The sequence below is a fragment of the Panicum virgatum genome, chromosome 6N (genome assembly GCF_016808335.1).
Source record: "Panicum virgatum strain AP13 chromosome 6N, P.virgatum_v5, whole genome shotgun sequence".
NCBI classification, from domain to species: domain Eukaryota; kingdom Viridiplantae; phylum Streptophyta; class Magnoliopsida; order Poales; family Poaceae; genus Panicum; species Panicum virgatum.
Window position 1 is genome coordinate 34,975,583 of NC_053150.1, and position 14,518 is coordinate 34,990,100.

The following is a 14,518-nucleotide window of genomic DNA, read 5'->3' on the forward strand; positions in this document are numbered from 1 at the left end:
ATTACCATGCAGAGCTACTGACGCCAAACACGCCCGGAAGATGTTCCATGAAGTCATCTTCCCCCGGTTTGGAGCTCCGAGAATGGTCATAAGTGACGGAGGGTCACACTTCATTGACAAGACCTTCTGAAACTACCTAAGAGAGTTAGGAGCCAAGCACAACATTGCCACTCCATTCCACCCACAAACCAACGGTCAGGCAGAGACATCCAACAAACAAATCAAAAATATCCTGCAGAAGACCGTCAACGAGATGGGGAAAGGATGGAAAAGTAAGTTGCCTGATGCACTCTGGGCATACAAGGCAGCATACAAAACCCCCATCGGGATGTCCCCATTTCAACTTGTCTACGGCAAAACATGCCATCTGCCAGTGGAACTGGAACACAGAGCCCACTGGGCCATCCGGCAATGGAACATGGATTTGAAGCAAGCCGGAAAGAATCGACAAATCCAACTGGCCGAATTGGAAGAATGGAGAGAGAAGGCTTACCACAGTACCAAGATTTACAAGGACATAACAAAAAGATGGCACGACAAGAGGATCAAACCGAAGGAATTTAAACCCAGAGACAAGGTATTATTGTTTAATTCTAGGGTTAAGCTCTTCGGCGAAGGCAAGCTTCGAAGCAAAGTGGAAGGGGCCATATACCATCGTCAATGAATCATCACATGGAGCAGTCACACTTCAAGACAACGAAGGTAAGTTATTCAAGGTAAATGGCCAGCGCTTAAAAGTTTTTCATATGCCATATAACTCCAGTGAAGAGTTTGATATTATAAATTTAGTAGAATTCGACACATTTCAAACTCCTCAGCCCTAAAATAAAACCCAAAACCACTTGCATGGGGACCACCTCGTTCTCCCCAACCAATGAGAGAAAGATGAGAGCCAGAGGGGCCCAAGTGGGGCCGGCTGAACCCCTGGGTCGGCCGACCCCACCTGGCAGCGACAGCCCTTCAAATTTCGTATTTGAGTCCCCTCAATCGGCCATTTCTCATTTCCATACATGCCGGGCTGCAGAATGGAAGTTTTCTCCCGGTTTTGGCTTTAAAATGATCCTCTCCTCCTCCTTTCTTCCTCACCTCCATCTTGATCTTCTTGCTCTCATCCCCTCCACAACTCTGATCATTCTCCATGGCCGGCAAGGCGATCATTCCATTCAATGAAGCCTCATCCACATTCGCCCTCGAGGGAGAGCCCTCGCCGGCAAATCTCACCCTTGCAACCATGGAGGTTGACCAGGAGGCTGAGCACATTGCCAAGACACCATTGGCGGTCATCCCTGCACATGTGGCGAAGGAGGCGGTGAGGGGCGCCAACAGGGGGTTGGCCGAACCCCTGGTTCAGCCGAACCACCCCGGCGGCCCCTCGGCCTCCCGTTCGACGCCGCGCACAATCAGGAAGATCTCCGCCAAGAGGGGCAGGTGCCCGGGTTCAGGAGGTTCTGCACGTCCGACAACGGGGATGCCCGTGCCGAAGGACATCTCCAAGCGCCTCTTCGCCGACCCGCTTCCACCGGTGCCGCTAGAGAAGGGTCAGGAGCACGTATATTCGTTGTACACAAAAAGTGGGGATGTCGTTAGCCATAACTATGTAACTACACCTACATACATGACCACGACACCCTCGCCTCCACATTTTCACGTGGTGGGCATCCATACCCCAGGCGGTGGGTACGGCAAGGGGTTGATGCCTGGACTCTCTCCTAAGAATAAAGGAGAAGCTGAGTCTGTGGCATCCTCCCCTAAGGGTGCCAAATGTGTCAAAAGGCACATCCCCCTCCTCCGATCACGCGTCCCAGTGGGCAGTTTGAGAGCGATGATGAGCATGTCCTCAAAGGACCTAAGGTCGCACAGCTCCTCTGCATAGTGATCAAACTACGCGATGGGCACAAGGAGCTTAGCGATCGCGTGGCAGAGCTCACTCTAGAGCTCAAGTCCATCAAGGACGACTATGATACGCTCTGCCGCGGTCTAGGCGTTAAGATAGAACACCTGGAGAAGCGTGTTGATAAGGGCAACCATTAGATTGCACATCACCCTTCACAGTTATCCTTGGGCACATTACCACTTTACTTTTCAGTATTTATTTTCATGAATTTCCCTTCAATTGTAATGTGCCCCCATATGTGATATTTGAATAAAAGGTCAACTCCCCAGTTTTCAATACCGGCAGAGTTTTGTTTTGTTTCCATGTGTTTTTTAATAAGATCACAGGCAAAAATCCAGTGTGGGGTAGCAGCACGTACGCAACACAGCAAACAACACCGAGACGAGCCACACACAAAAAGGACAAGGCCAGAGGGGCCACCCTTGGGCAGGCCGGCCCATGGGTTCGGCCGAGGCCAAGGAGAGCCCATCTCGGCCCTATTTTCTCCTGGACCTCGGTTTGTATCTCTACTTCTGTTTCCCCTATGTTCCTAAGAAAATCCTACGCAAACAAATAAAAACCACACACTCCATTCCCTTTACGATAAAATTTGCATACACTTTATTCCTTGTGTTTACCTCATTCTTGTGAACCAATTCATGATAGGGACCCCATGCTAATCTAGTAATTGACTTTTGAGATATGGTTCAAACAAATGGAACCTAGTTCTCCCTTGCAAAGTACTTAGAATTTGTTTTAAAAATAAAAATTTGATAGCATGGCTCCTCGTTTGTTTATAAAATTCCTATCCAAGGCCATATATTGTTCAAACTTAAAAACCTTCTACTTATGCAACTTGTTATCTCTTTGAGCTTTGTCAAATTGTTGTGACCCTTTTGAGAGATGCATTTCATATTCCATGATCAAGATCACATATATTTGTCAACTTCTACACTGGAAATTGTGCAAGAGCATTTCATCCATTCCATTCCACAAAATAAAACTCCAAATTCATGTATGACACCTCTCTCTCAAAAACATATCAAGGATATGGGGCTATGCAAAAAGAAAACAAAAGATGCATGCCCAAAGAAGGTGTGCCACATGCTTCAGCATGTCAAAAAAAAAACAAAAGATGCATACCCAAAGAAGGTATGCCACATGCTTCGGCGTGTCAAAAAACAAGAGAGAAGAAAAGAAAAGATAGCTCCTTATCCAAAAAAGAAAGACAAAGGAGAGATGGTGCATACAAAGGAGTTCATATACTATCCACAAAAATTCCACACAGATGCACATCTTGATCAACGTTTATGACTTGTTTCTCCTAAGGATCTGGTCTTTGACTTAGCAACAAATGAGGACAAGTATGCCTTCGACTTTTTCCGTAACCTGAGCTCCACATAAGCCTTTTTAGAGGTAGGTGAAAAAGAAGGCAACACTTTGCCTTGGTGAGGAATTCAAAAAGCAAAAAGAGAGATATGAGAGAACAAACTGAGGAGCTAGGCTATGTTTGATTTCGAAAATTCATAAAACCCAAGTATCTGAGCACGAGAGACCAAGGAACCTGAAGTTTAAACCGTTCTAAGTTTCAACTATCAAGGTAAGCATGGTAGACACTTAAAAGTTCACAAGTCTGGGAGAAACTTGGAATAACTTGTATGCAGGTTTCTTCAAAGGAGTGGCATCCACCTTAGTCTTCGCCTCTTTACTCGAGGACGAGCAAAGGCTAAGTGTGGGGGTGTTGTTGATGGTCCTTAAGTCAGAAATAAAGCCGTCAAATTCTGCAACTTTTCATAACATTCAATTACCAAACATAGCTATAGGGCTTATTCCTAACCATTTTCACGAGTTTTGGTGATTATTGAATTCCAGGCACCCATACACGGAATAAGACAAAAACATACAAAAGACATGATACAAATGCATAGAATATCCAATCTTGTGTCACACTTACAAAGAGGGCCCACAAAGACCAAGCAAACTGACGTACAAAGGCCCGGCACCGACGTACAAAGACGAGGACCCACCTGTCAGTCACCTGGCCAAAGGCGGTGACCAAAGGCGGCCAAGTGGGGCCAGCCGAACCACTGGTTCGGCCGAACTTGGACTAGCATCAGTCCAGGTGCGCCTTGGCCGGTGATCCTCCCTTATCCTCCCAAAGGTGGTTATCAACGTTCCCATATCTGAAGATGGCGGGAACCGACCTTTCAAGCTATACAAGGGCCTCCACTCACCCCTCTCAAGGCATTGACCATTAACCATTCCATTCACATTCACTTGTTGGAGAAGTAGTGGTAGGAATTCCACTTGTATCTTTAGAGTAGGGAGTGTGCGAGTAGGAGGATCGGAGAAGAGCCGGACGTGTCGGCCTCTCTTCGTCTTGTACCTCGACGGGTACGAATCACTTGAGTAAGTATCCGGAGTTCATCTTCTCTTAAATTCTTGGTTCAGTATTCTTAAGTTATTCATTCGTTTACGGGTTCATCGTACGTTCTTGTAACGTATGCTCTGGTAGAGGGCCCCTGATAAAGACGGGTAATCCTGTACGACGCTAGAGTAAGTAGTCGAAGGCTTAAGCGTGGTGCTTAGGTCCTAGATTGCCTTTGTTTGCTTTGTGCTCCACAGTATTGCGAGGTAGACCGCAGGTGGTGACAGCCCTGTCGGTCCGCTACGAAGCTGCTTCGTGGTTAGTGCACTCCCCCCTGTCCGAGTACGGCGTAGAGCCACAAGCCGGAGGTCCCTAACAGTACTTGGGTCAGACCGGTGCCCGAAGTAAACAAGTGAAAGCCTAAGTTTACCTTGCCTTGATCCTTAGCCTTAGATAAACCACACTACCCAAAGCTCTTCTACTCCTTGTTCTCCTGGGTTAAGCCAGCCAGAAGGTCGTTACACAACCGTTCCCTGTGAAATCTCGATACCCTGAATACTCTCCGGGTGAAGTGCTACAACAGTATCTTCCATGCACTTGTGGATTATTTTGTGATCGTTAAGAAATACCAACACCTGCCATGCCACTGTTTGCTTTTTACTCCCCGCTCCAATATAACATTGATTTTGATAGGGGCGGGTGATACCGCCCTAAAAATAACATCTTATTTTTAGGAGCGGTTGATGTCATGATCCGCCTCTAAAAATGGTATTTTTAGGGGCGGGTGACGCTATCATCTGCCCCTAAAAATGATGCCATTTTCAGGGGCGGGTGATGGCGTCACCCGCCCCTAAAAATATATTTTTAGGAGCAGGTCAATTGCTACAGTAGTCGCATTCCATTTGTAGGAACGGATGAAATTTTGGTCCGTCCCTGAAAAAAATTGAGGCATTGCTACAAATCATTTTTGCAGTAGTGAGTTTATCGGCATTGTTGCAAAAAGCAGAATGTGAGCAAAAGATTGAAGGGATAAAAATATGTAGAGGGGCACCCAGAGTTGACCATCTGTTCTTTCTGATGACTCCTTAATTTTGATGAGAGCAAGAGCAAGTGATGCACGGGAACATAGACATATCCTGGAGGTATATGAAAGGGCTTTCAGACAGGTTATAAACAAAGATAAATCATCAATAATGTTCAGTCCAAATACAAGACAAGAAGAAAGGGGGCAGGTGAGATCAAGTCTGTTAATCACAAGTGAAGCGAGTAGTGAAAAGTATATGGGGCTACCTGTATCCATTGGGAAATCAAGGAGTAAAGCTTTTGAGTACATTAAGAGAAAGTTATGGAGCAGGATTCAGAGTTGGCAAGAGAAACTTCTTTCAAAAGCTGGGAAGGAAATATTAATTAAGGCCATGGCACAGTCCATTCCTACATATGCAATGTCTTGTTTCGACCTTACAAAAGGTCCGTGTGATGACCTGAATAGCATCATTGGAAGGTATTGGTGGAGCCAACAGGATAAAATAAATAAGATTCATTGGCTTAGCTGGGAGAAGCTCACAAGGACAAAGAAGAAGGGAGGTCTTGGTTTCAGGGATCTGCATTTATTTAATTTGGCTATGCTTAGTCAACAAGCATGGAGATTGCTTACCAGCCCTAATACATTGTGTGGACAAGCACTGAAGGCTAAATACTTCCCACGTTTAGATATTCTCCATTGTGCACCTCGTTCTAGTATTTCATATGCATGGCGAAGTATTCTGAGAGGGGTTGAACTTTTGAAGGAAGGGATTATTTGGCGAATTGGTAATGGTAAAACCGTGAGAATTTGGGAGGACCCATGGCTGCCTAAGGGCATCACAAGAAAACCAATTACACCTAAAAGAGGTTCTCTATTGACTAAAGTGAATGAACTTATTAATCCGGTGACAGGTGAATGGGATGAGCAGCTAATTCATGATTTATTATGGCCAGAAGATGCTGCAAAAATTCTTCGAATTCCAATTGATGAACAGATGGAGGATTGGCCGGCATGGCATTTTGATGTGAAAGGATTGTTTTCTGTTAAATTAGCATATAAGCTTGCTGTGGCTGTGAGAGATAATAGTTCAGGACGAGATGCATCATCGTCAAGGAATGTGGTGAGTGATGTGGGTCAGATTAATTGGGTTAGAATCTGGCAACTAAAATTCCTGATAAAGTCAAGATGTTCGTATGGAGATTAGCCCATAACAGCCTACTAGTGAGGACAAATATAGCAACATGGGGTGTGCAACTAGACACAATTTGCCCAGTCCACAAAAGGCTTGATGAGGACTGCGGGCATATCTTTTTCAAGTGTAAGTATGTTAAGAAATGCTGGCAAGCCATGAATATGGAAGATGTCAGAGTTGAGTTGATGAATTGCCAATCCAGAATGGAAACCATTAACAAGATATGGGAGATTGAGAAAAGTAAACAATTGGAGGTCATTGTGTTCTTGTGGAGATGGTGGTTGGCAAGGAACAAAGTGAATGAGTGTGGGAGATTGCAATGCACAATTGAAATTCAAGGTTCAGTTACTTTCTTCTTGCTTGAATTTGAAAAATTGGAGGTCAATGGGAAGACAAATCAGTCCACGGCCATTCAATTATGGAAGCCCCCACCTGAGAACTTCTACAAGATTAACACTGATGGTGCTTATAATCAAAATACCAGAACTGGGGGTTGGGGTTTCGTGGTGAGGGACAGCAGAGGAGAGGTGCTAAGCAGAGGAGAGGTGCTATTGGTCAGGGCTGGTAAGATTTCTCAAGCAGCTTCGACCTTACTAACTGAAGCAATAGCGGCGCTTAAGGCACTTCAACAGGCTGCGCAACTTGGAATGACACATATTATTTTGGAGACGGATGCTTCGGTCTTGGCATCAGCTCTACGCTCCATGGAGATTGATAGAAGTGCGAATGGATGTTTAGTGCGTCAGATTCAAGACCTTATGCGAATGGAATTCTCTTGTTGTCTTGTGTCGCTTTGTAATAGATCTTGTAATAAAGTAGCTGACCAATTAGCAACATATGGAACTAGCATGTTAGCTTCAGACTCTGACATGTATATGAGTCAGGTACCTGAGTTTGTAAAAGAACTCGCATCTGGCGATTTGCCAGGGGGTGATGTTTAATACATCTGTTCTTATTAAAAAAAGCTAGATGAATAGGGTTGCCCACCCCAAAGTGCTCAGTTTTTTGAGTGCCTCTTATCTGGGTACAGCTATAGTATCTGTTCATACACACTCACGCCCACTCCACACACGCACACCACACACACCACCCGTGTACAAACAGTCCTACAACTACACACAGATCTAACACCGCATTCTTCTTGAGATCACCAGAATCCTCCGACTCCGTAGACGACGGGCGCGTCGCATTCCTTTTGTGGCTCCACGCGCGAGAGGCAGATACCTGAAATTATTTAGAGAACTGCTATTCTCGGTGGGAAAACCCCACCCGAGCCAGAGCTCGAACGCGGGGCGGTGGGCGCTCCAGCCAGGCGCTCCACCAACCGAGCTACCGCTTGTTCCCCCAAAGTGCTCAGCTCATCGCAGACAGGCAACAATTGTACTAGAAAGTCTAGACTGCCAACCACGTGCGAGAAGCCGAGAACCGCAGCAACTGCAGGCCCGGCCCATTGCAACAGCAGTAAATAAAAGCACATTTAAGCCCACCACGCACTTGTGCTACAGAGGCAGTCCCACCCGCGCGCGCGGCTGCGACTATTGGCGACAAGGGCAGCCCCAACAGGTCGTTAGGAGACCTCTATAGTGGAGTCATCTCAGCATTTTAGACTAAAAATTATGGAGAGAGAAGCTGATGTCGCTCCATATGTTGTGGGGCCCGCTTACGTGGAAAGGTGTGTATCGGCTCTCGCCAAGCATAGCAGCTATTTCTCTCTCCTGGCTTCTCTTCCCTCCACGTAGGACAAAAGCTAACGTGAGAATCTTGTAGAGAGCTTTCGTAGACCCGTTGAGGCTGCCTAGGCAAAGCGAGCCCCGCCATATTCACCTCTCCACTCCACGGTTCTCTCTGCTCTCTTGGAGTGTTAAAAAATTACTAAATGTAGAGCCTGCATAATTTAGAAAATTGAGCTATAGTAAGTCTGTTGGACAGATCATCTACACTACATGCTATATTCTACGTAGATATTATTATAGAGAGTAACATGCTATAACCATTGTGGGTGCCATAATCCTATTGCAGAAGCACACAGCTGGGCTTTTTAATTCTATATTGGCCCACTGCAGCAGATTTATGGTTAGTTGAGAAGCTAGCACCAGCTGCGCTGACATGTTACATGAAATTTTGTGCAAATATACATTAAGAAAAAAACTATAGCTTGCATACCAAACATTCAAATCAAATGTTGATTACACCATTACATTTCTCTCTGTAAGATCTTCAAAACTAGATCACATTTGACTATATTTGCAGCTAGAATATATTTTTAACCCTGAAACATATTTTTTTAGGGCAAAACTGTGGGGGAGTTCCCCATAGCACAAACAACCACTATATATTAAAAACAAGGAGTTTGAAACATACAGAAAAATAGACAGGAAGGAAGGAAGGGGAGGAGAAGAAAGGAAGGAGGGGAGACACTCGCTACTTAGAGTACAAAATTGTCAAGCCATTGGGTAATAATCAATCTACGGTTGTCTCTGAAGCGAATAAGCTGGAGAAGAAGCTGCTCTTTGAACCTTATGGTCCAAAGCTGAACACTGGGACGAGCTCCATAAAAAATAACTGCATTACGCATCTTCCATAATTCCCAAGCTGCTATGATGAATATGTCCATGAAGAAAGTTTGGACTGACCTATTCCTTTCACTTTTCAATCTATCATGGATGCTTAATGTCATATCACAATGGATCTGAATTTTGTCCCAACACTATCTAACCATTGGGCAGTCAAAAAATAGATGATCTTGTTCTGCTCAGAACCAACATTGCACCAAATAACACAAGTAAAGCCTGATTGTGTATGGAGACGTCTCCTTCTCAGTATATCCTTTGTGTTTAGCCGATCTACAATCAGTAGCCAAGCGAAGAACTTTAAGCAAAGTGTGCACTTTGTTTGCCAAAGCCAAGTAAAGGTTTGCTCTGCATGGAAACCCGAAAAGACACATTTATAAAATTTACTGGAGGTGTAGATGGGGTTGCCCCAGATGAAGGTGCACTGATTTGTATTGTCGGCATTGTAAGGGATTTCTTCTAAGTAGAGCTGAAGTTGTTGCAGTTCTAAAAAGGCTTCCTGAGAGAGTGGTAGGGAGAAAAGGCTGTCCAAATCAGGAGCAAGCATCACATCCTTTACTGAGACATGTGAGTTAGTTGCAAAAGAGAAGAATCTAGGGAAAGAATCGGCAAGCACATAAGGGCTCCAAAGATCCTCCCAAAACAGCACTGTGGTACCATTGCCCAAGACATATTTGGCTACTCCTCTGTAAAGAGTGTTGAGCCTGAGAATATCCTTCCACCAAAATAAAACCTGTTTCTCTTGCACCATGTGGAACCTTTTCAGAGTAGTACGGCATCCAAATAAGAGTGACCCAAGGTATCTCATGTTTGTCATAGAATATGTGCAAATGCTTAAGCAGGAGTGCCTCATTCTGGAGCCTGAGGTTGAGAACACCCAATCCACCTTTCTCCTTTGGGAGAGTAACCATTGACCAGGCCGCCAGATTAGCTCCCTTTTTCTGAATATCGTTTTCTCTCCAGAGACACTGCTTTCTAGCCCTATCAATGTTGTCAATAACTCCTTTGTGCAACTTGAGAGAACACATTGCATAAAGACATGAGGGTGTAATAACTGAATTGACTAGCTGCAGGCGACCAGAATAAGATAACAGCGAAGAGCAGGCTGTTAGACGGCATTCAATCCTATCCATTATAGGTGCAAAGTCCTCAATTTGAGGTTTTATTGTACCCATTGGCAAGCCAAGTGTTAGAATAATAGCGCGAAAGCGATAACCCAAGAACGCAGAACCAAATCACAAGATCACACAAACGAAAACGACACCGAGACAAGATATTTTTTAACAAGGTTCGGCGATGTGTCTACATACTTAGGGTATGACTACGGGCGCTCCTCCTCATAAACAGCAGCTACACCGGCATCCGGACACCACCGCAGCCACGCCGGCGCCCACACCAGCCACCCAAGTCGTCTCACGGTTACACGGTAGTGCCCTCATATTTATGGGTCCTAGGGATACAAAGTACCACCCAAACTCTATCCCTAACCTACCAAATTACAACTCAAGTCCAATTATAACCAAACTATACACATATTTGACACATATCCAACAAACTCCACCTTGGCGAATATGCACGCCACCTTGAAGCCGTCCATGCTCGAATCTCTGTGTACCAGACTTGAGTCGTCTCCCTTTGCTGCTCATTTAGAACAGCCCGACGAGGCCGATCCCGCCGCCTTGCCGACCTTCGGACAGAACACCGCCACTGTTTCATTACCATCCATGACTCCACCTACAACAATGCTTCCCATCAGTTTGTATTGATGTGCACTTGACTTCTCACCAACCATGACTGTCTTGCCTTCCCGCATGACTCTCAAGGTCTTTTTATCAGGCGCTGCCTGATACAGCCATCCTTCATCATGCAATAACCCAAGCGAAATCAGATTCCTCCGTAGCCCCGGCACATGCTTCACACCCTTTAAGTAGCATCTCACGTACATCACACATGTTGAATTTGATATCGCCCACCCCTATGATACGATAACCCGAATCTATCTCCCAGGTGAGCAAGACCACCATCTTCCTCAATGCATGAAACGAGCTAGCTAAATCCAACAACCACACTTCACAAGACTTTTCACTTGATACTGTGAGAACATCACCATCACTATCCGAGTCATTCTGCTTCTTGGCAATCATCACACTTGTAGTTCCTCTACCCTTCTTTAGTTCCGGACACTCAGCCTTTTTATGTCCCCATCCCTTGCACTTATAGCACTGCGGCCCCTTCTTGTTTTTGTTGTCCTTATCTCCAGCACTGTTATCACACCCGACTACAAAAGCACCTCCAGAAGAATCTTCGGATAAATTATTCTTCCTCCTTTGCTCATGATCAAGTAAAGCAGTAACAATTTTATCCAACTTAACATCCCACTTGCCATATGTTAGTGTAGTAACCAAGTGCTCATAAGACCCCGGCAACGAACACAGAAGAATAATAGTCTTGTCTTCCTCATCAATCTTCACATCGACCTTCACAAGATCAGCATTTAATTGATTAAAGACATTAATATGCTCTGCAAGATCCGACCCCTCCTGCATCTTCAGCCCATACAATTTCTGCTTCAAGTACAGCTTCCGGGTCAATGTCTTGGACATAAATTGCTCTTCCAACTTGTCCCAGATTTTCTTCGGCGATGTTATATCCATGACATGGCACATGATCTGATTTGTGAGACACAACCTTATAGTAGCACACGCTTGCGCCTGCATCTCCTCCCACCTATCATCATCCACCTACGTCGGCTTCTTCTCGTTGAGGGCCCTCGAGATACCCTGCTGAGCCAACAGGTCCTTCACTCTCGTCTGCCATAACCCAAAGTTCCCGGTGCCATCAAACCTCGCCACCTCAAACTTGGAAGCCATCAACACCATCTGCCTATTGCCACAGATCGTCGAAAAAACCTTCACACATGTGAACTACATGCCTCCTGCATACCCGCTGCTTTCACGTGTTGAAGCCGCGTGCCTACTACACATCGTTGCGCCCTCGCCGAGCGCACCTTGCTGCCTGCACACACGTCGCCTAGTGCACACGCCGCCTGCGCGTGCTGCTACCTATGTGCCGCCGCCATTGTACACCGCCTATGCACAGCCATGCCGCTCGCGAACCCGTCGACTTCCTCGCCGTCGCACACGACGATGCCAACCCGTCCGAGAGCGTCGCCTACCGTTCGTCTCCAACCGCCACAAGCACCGGTCACGAACAGCTCGATTGCCTTGATGCAATCTCACGTGGACTCTTGTGTCTTATATGAAGGAAAATCTCGCCGGCACACCAAGTCCAAAACGAATCGGACTCCTGCCGCTTCTCTTAACTTGTTCCCTTGAAATTCCTTTTTTCCCGTGACGCACGTCCACCAAATTAGCCATGCACTGTGGGCTCCTCCAGATGTCCGATTGCTGCAAGGAGTAGAGTCTTAGGCGTATTTCGATCGAAAAAAAAAGCAATCTGCATACATTCCGAATTAGAACATACCATATACATGATTTGTCTTGTCTCCCATGCATCCACGTTGGCCCATGCCTACGTGCAATTTTCTCCGTGTCCGATCATCGCCCCATATTAACTCTCGTCTCCTCATCTCGCACGTCTGCTGCACAGCTGCATTACCGACGTACCGAACACCTTTGCACCACACATGCTTGCGGTTGGTCCAGCAATCACGTAACCTGAAACAAGTCATCTCCATTGACATGCCGAGTCCACCATGGCTTTTACCACCATCGTTGCAGCTCCATCTTAAGTCTGCAACGACCACCCGATCATAACCAACCGACCGTCAGTCTGATCGTGAGTCGAAGCCGTCGTCTTCATCCACAACGTCTTCCAGCCGCACCGTCGAACCTAGCCATCACGTTTGATCAACCCCTATCGAACAACAGCCTGCAACCGCTATCAATCCAATCTTCACGTCTGGACGCATCCCTGTTGATTGCAGCTCATTAGACAGTTCGAGCCACCCGCCCGAAGTATATAACACCACCGATCGAGTCGTCGATCGTTGTCATGCTCCACCTTGCGCCCTGTCCCTCCCGAACAGCTCGTGCAACCTTACACGGTGTGGAACATGCCCATCGCGCCTCCACGTGGATCTTCTCCCTGAATCTGGCTCTGGTACCACTTGTTAGAATAATAGCGCGGAAGCGATAACCCAAGAACGCAGAACCAAATCACAAGATCACACAAACGAGAACAATGCCGAGTCACGATGTTTTTTAACGAGGTTTGGCGATGTGCCTACATCCTCGGGGCATGACTACGGGCACTCCTCCCCATAAACAACAGCTACACCGGTATCCGAGAACCACCGCGGCCACGCTGCCGCCAACACCAGCCACCCAAGTTGTCTCACGGTTACACGGTAGTGCCCTTATATTTATGGGCCCTAGGGATACAAAGTACGATCCAAACTCTATCTCTAACCTATCAAATTACAACTCAAGTTCAATTATAATCAAATTGTACACATATTCAACACATATCCAACACCAAGGCAAGTGAACGGCATGGTGCCAACCTGACAACCAAACACCTCTGCAAGTCTTGCAAGTTTACTGTCATTGATCAGAATCATCTGATATTTGTTGTGGTTTACCTTCAGAACGGTTGAGTCAGAAAATGTTTGTAAAATTTCTTTGAGGTGTTTTAACTGTAGTTCATCCACATCATGATGGTGTCATCTGCATATTGAGGGATCCAGCATGAAATTCCTTGTTGATTACAACTTGCAGAAGTTCTGCCGCCAGGACAAATAGGAGGGGTGAGAGTGGGTCACCTTGGTGTTCTCCTCTCTTATATTTAAATTGTTTTCCAGGAATCCCATTCAGCAAAACCAAGGAATGCCCTCAAGAGAAGAGCAATTTGATCCAAAGGAGCCATTTGCTTGGAAAACCCATGTGTTGCACGACTTCCAACATTGCAGAGTGTTCCACTATGTCAAAGGCTTTGGCGAAGTCAAGTTTCAGAATAATTATCTCCTTTTTAGATTGATGACACTGGTGGATGTACTCAAACCACCATGCAAGGCCATCTTGGATTGATCTTGATATCAGAAACCCATATTGATTTGCATACAATAACTCCAAAATGACAGCTTGTAACCTTTCAACCAGGATTTTAGTAAGAATTTCGATACTACAGTTCAGCAAAGAAATAGGTCTAAAATCGTTAATTGTTTCCAAATTGTTCACTTTTGGAATCAGCATTATGTAGGAAAATTTAACTCAGGAACATGTTTTTTGAAGCTAAAGCTGGAACATTTTTTTTAAGCTAGAATATTTTTTTGAAGCTGGAACAATTTTTGTTAAAATAAAGCAATTGATCCATCTTCATAATCGAATTGTTCTAACTAAACATACCAAGTCTGGTCTTATTTTGAACATCTCATTGTGAATAATACAATAGTGAAATCGGTTTCTAATTTAAGTGTTTGGTTGAAAAAATATTCATATTTTTTATTTAAAACTGCATCGTTTTACTACTC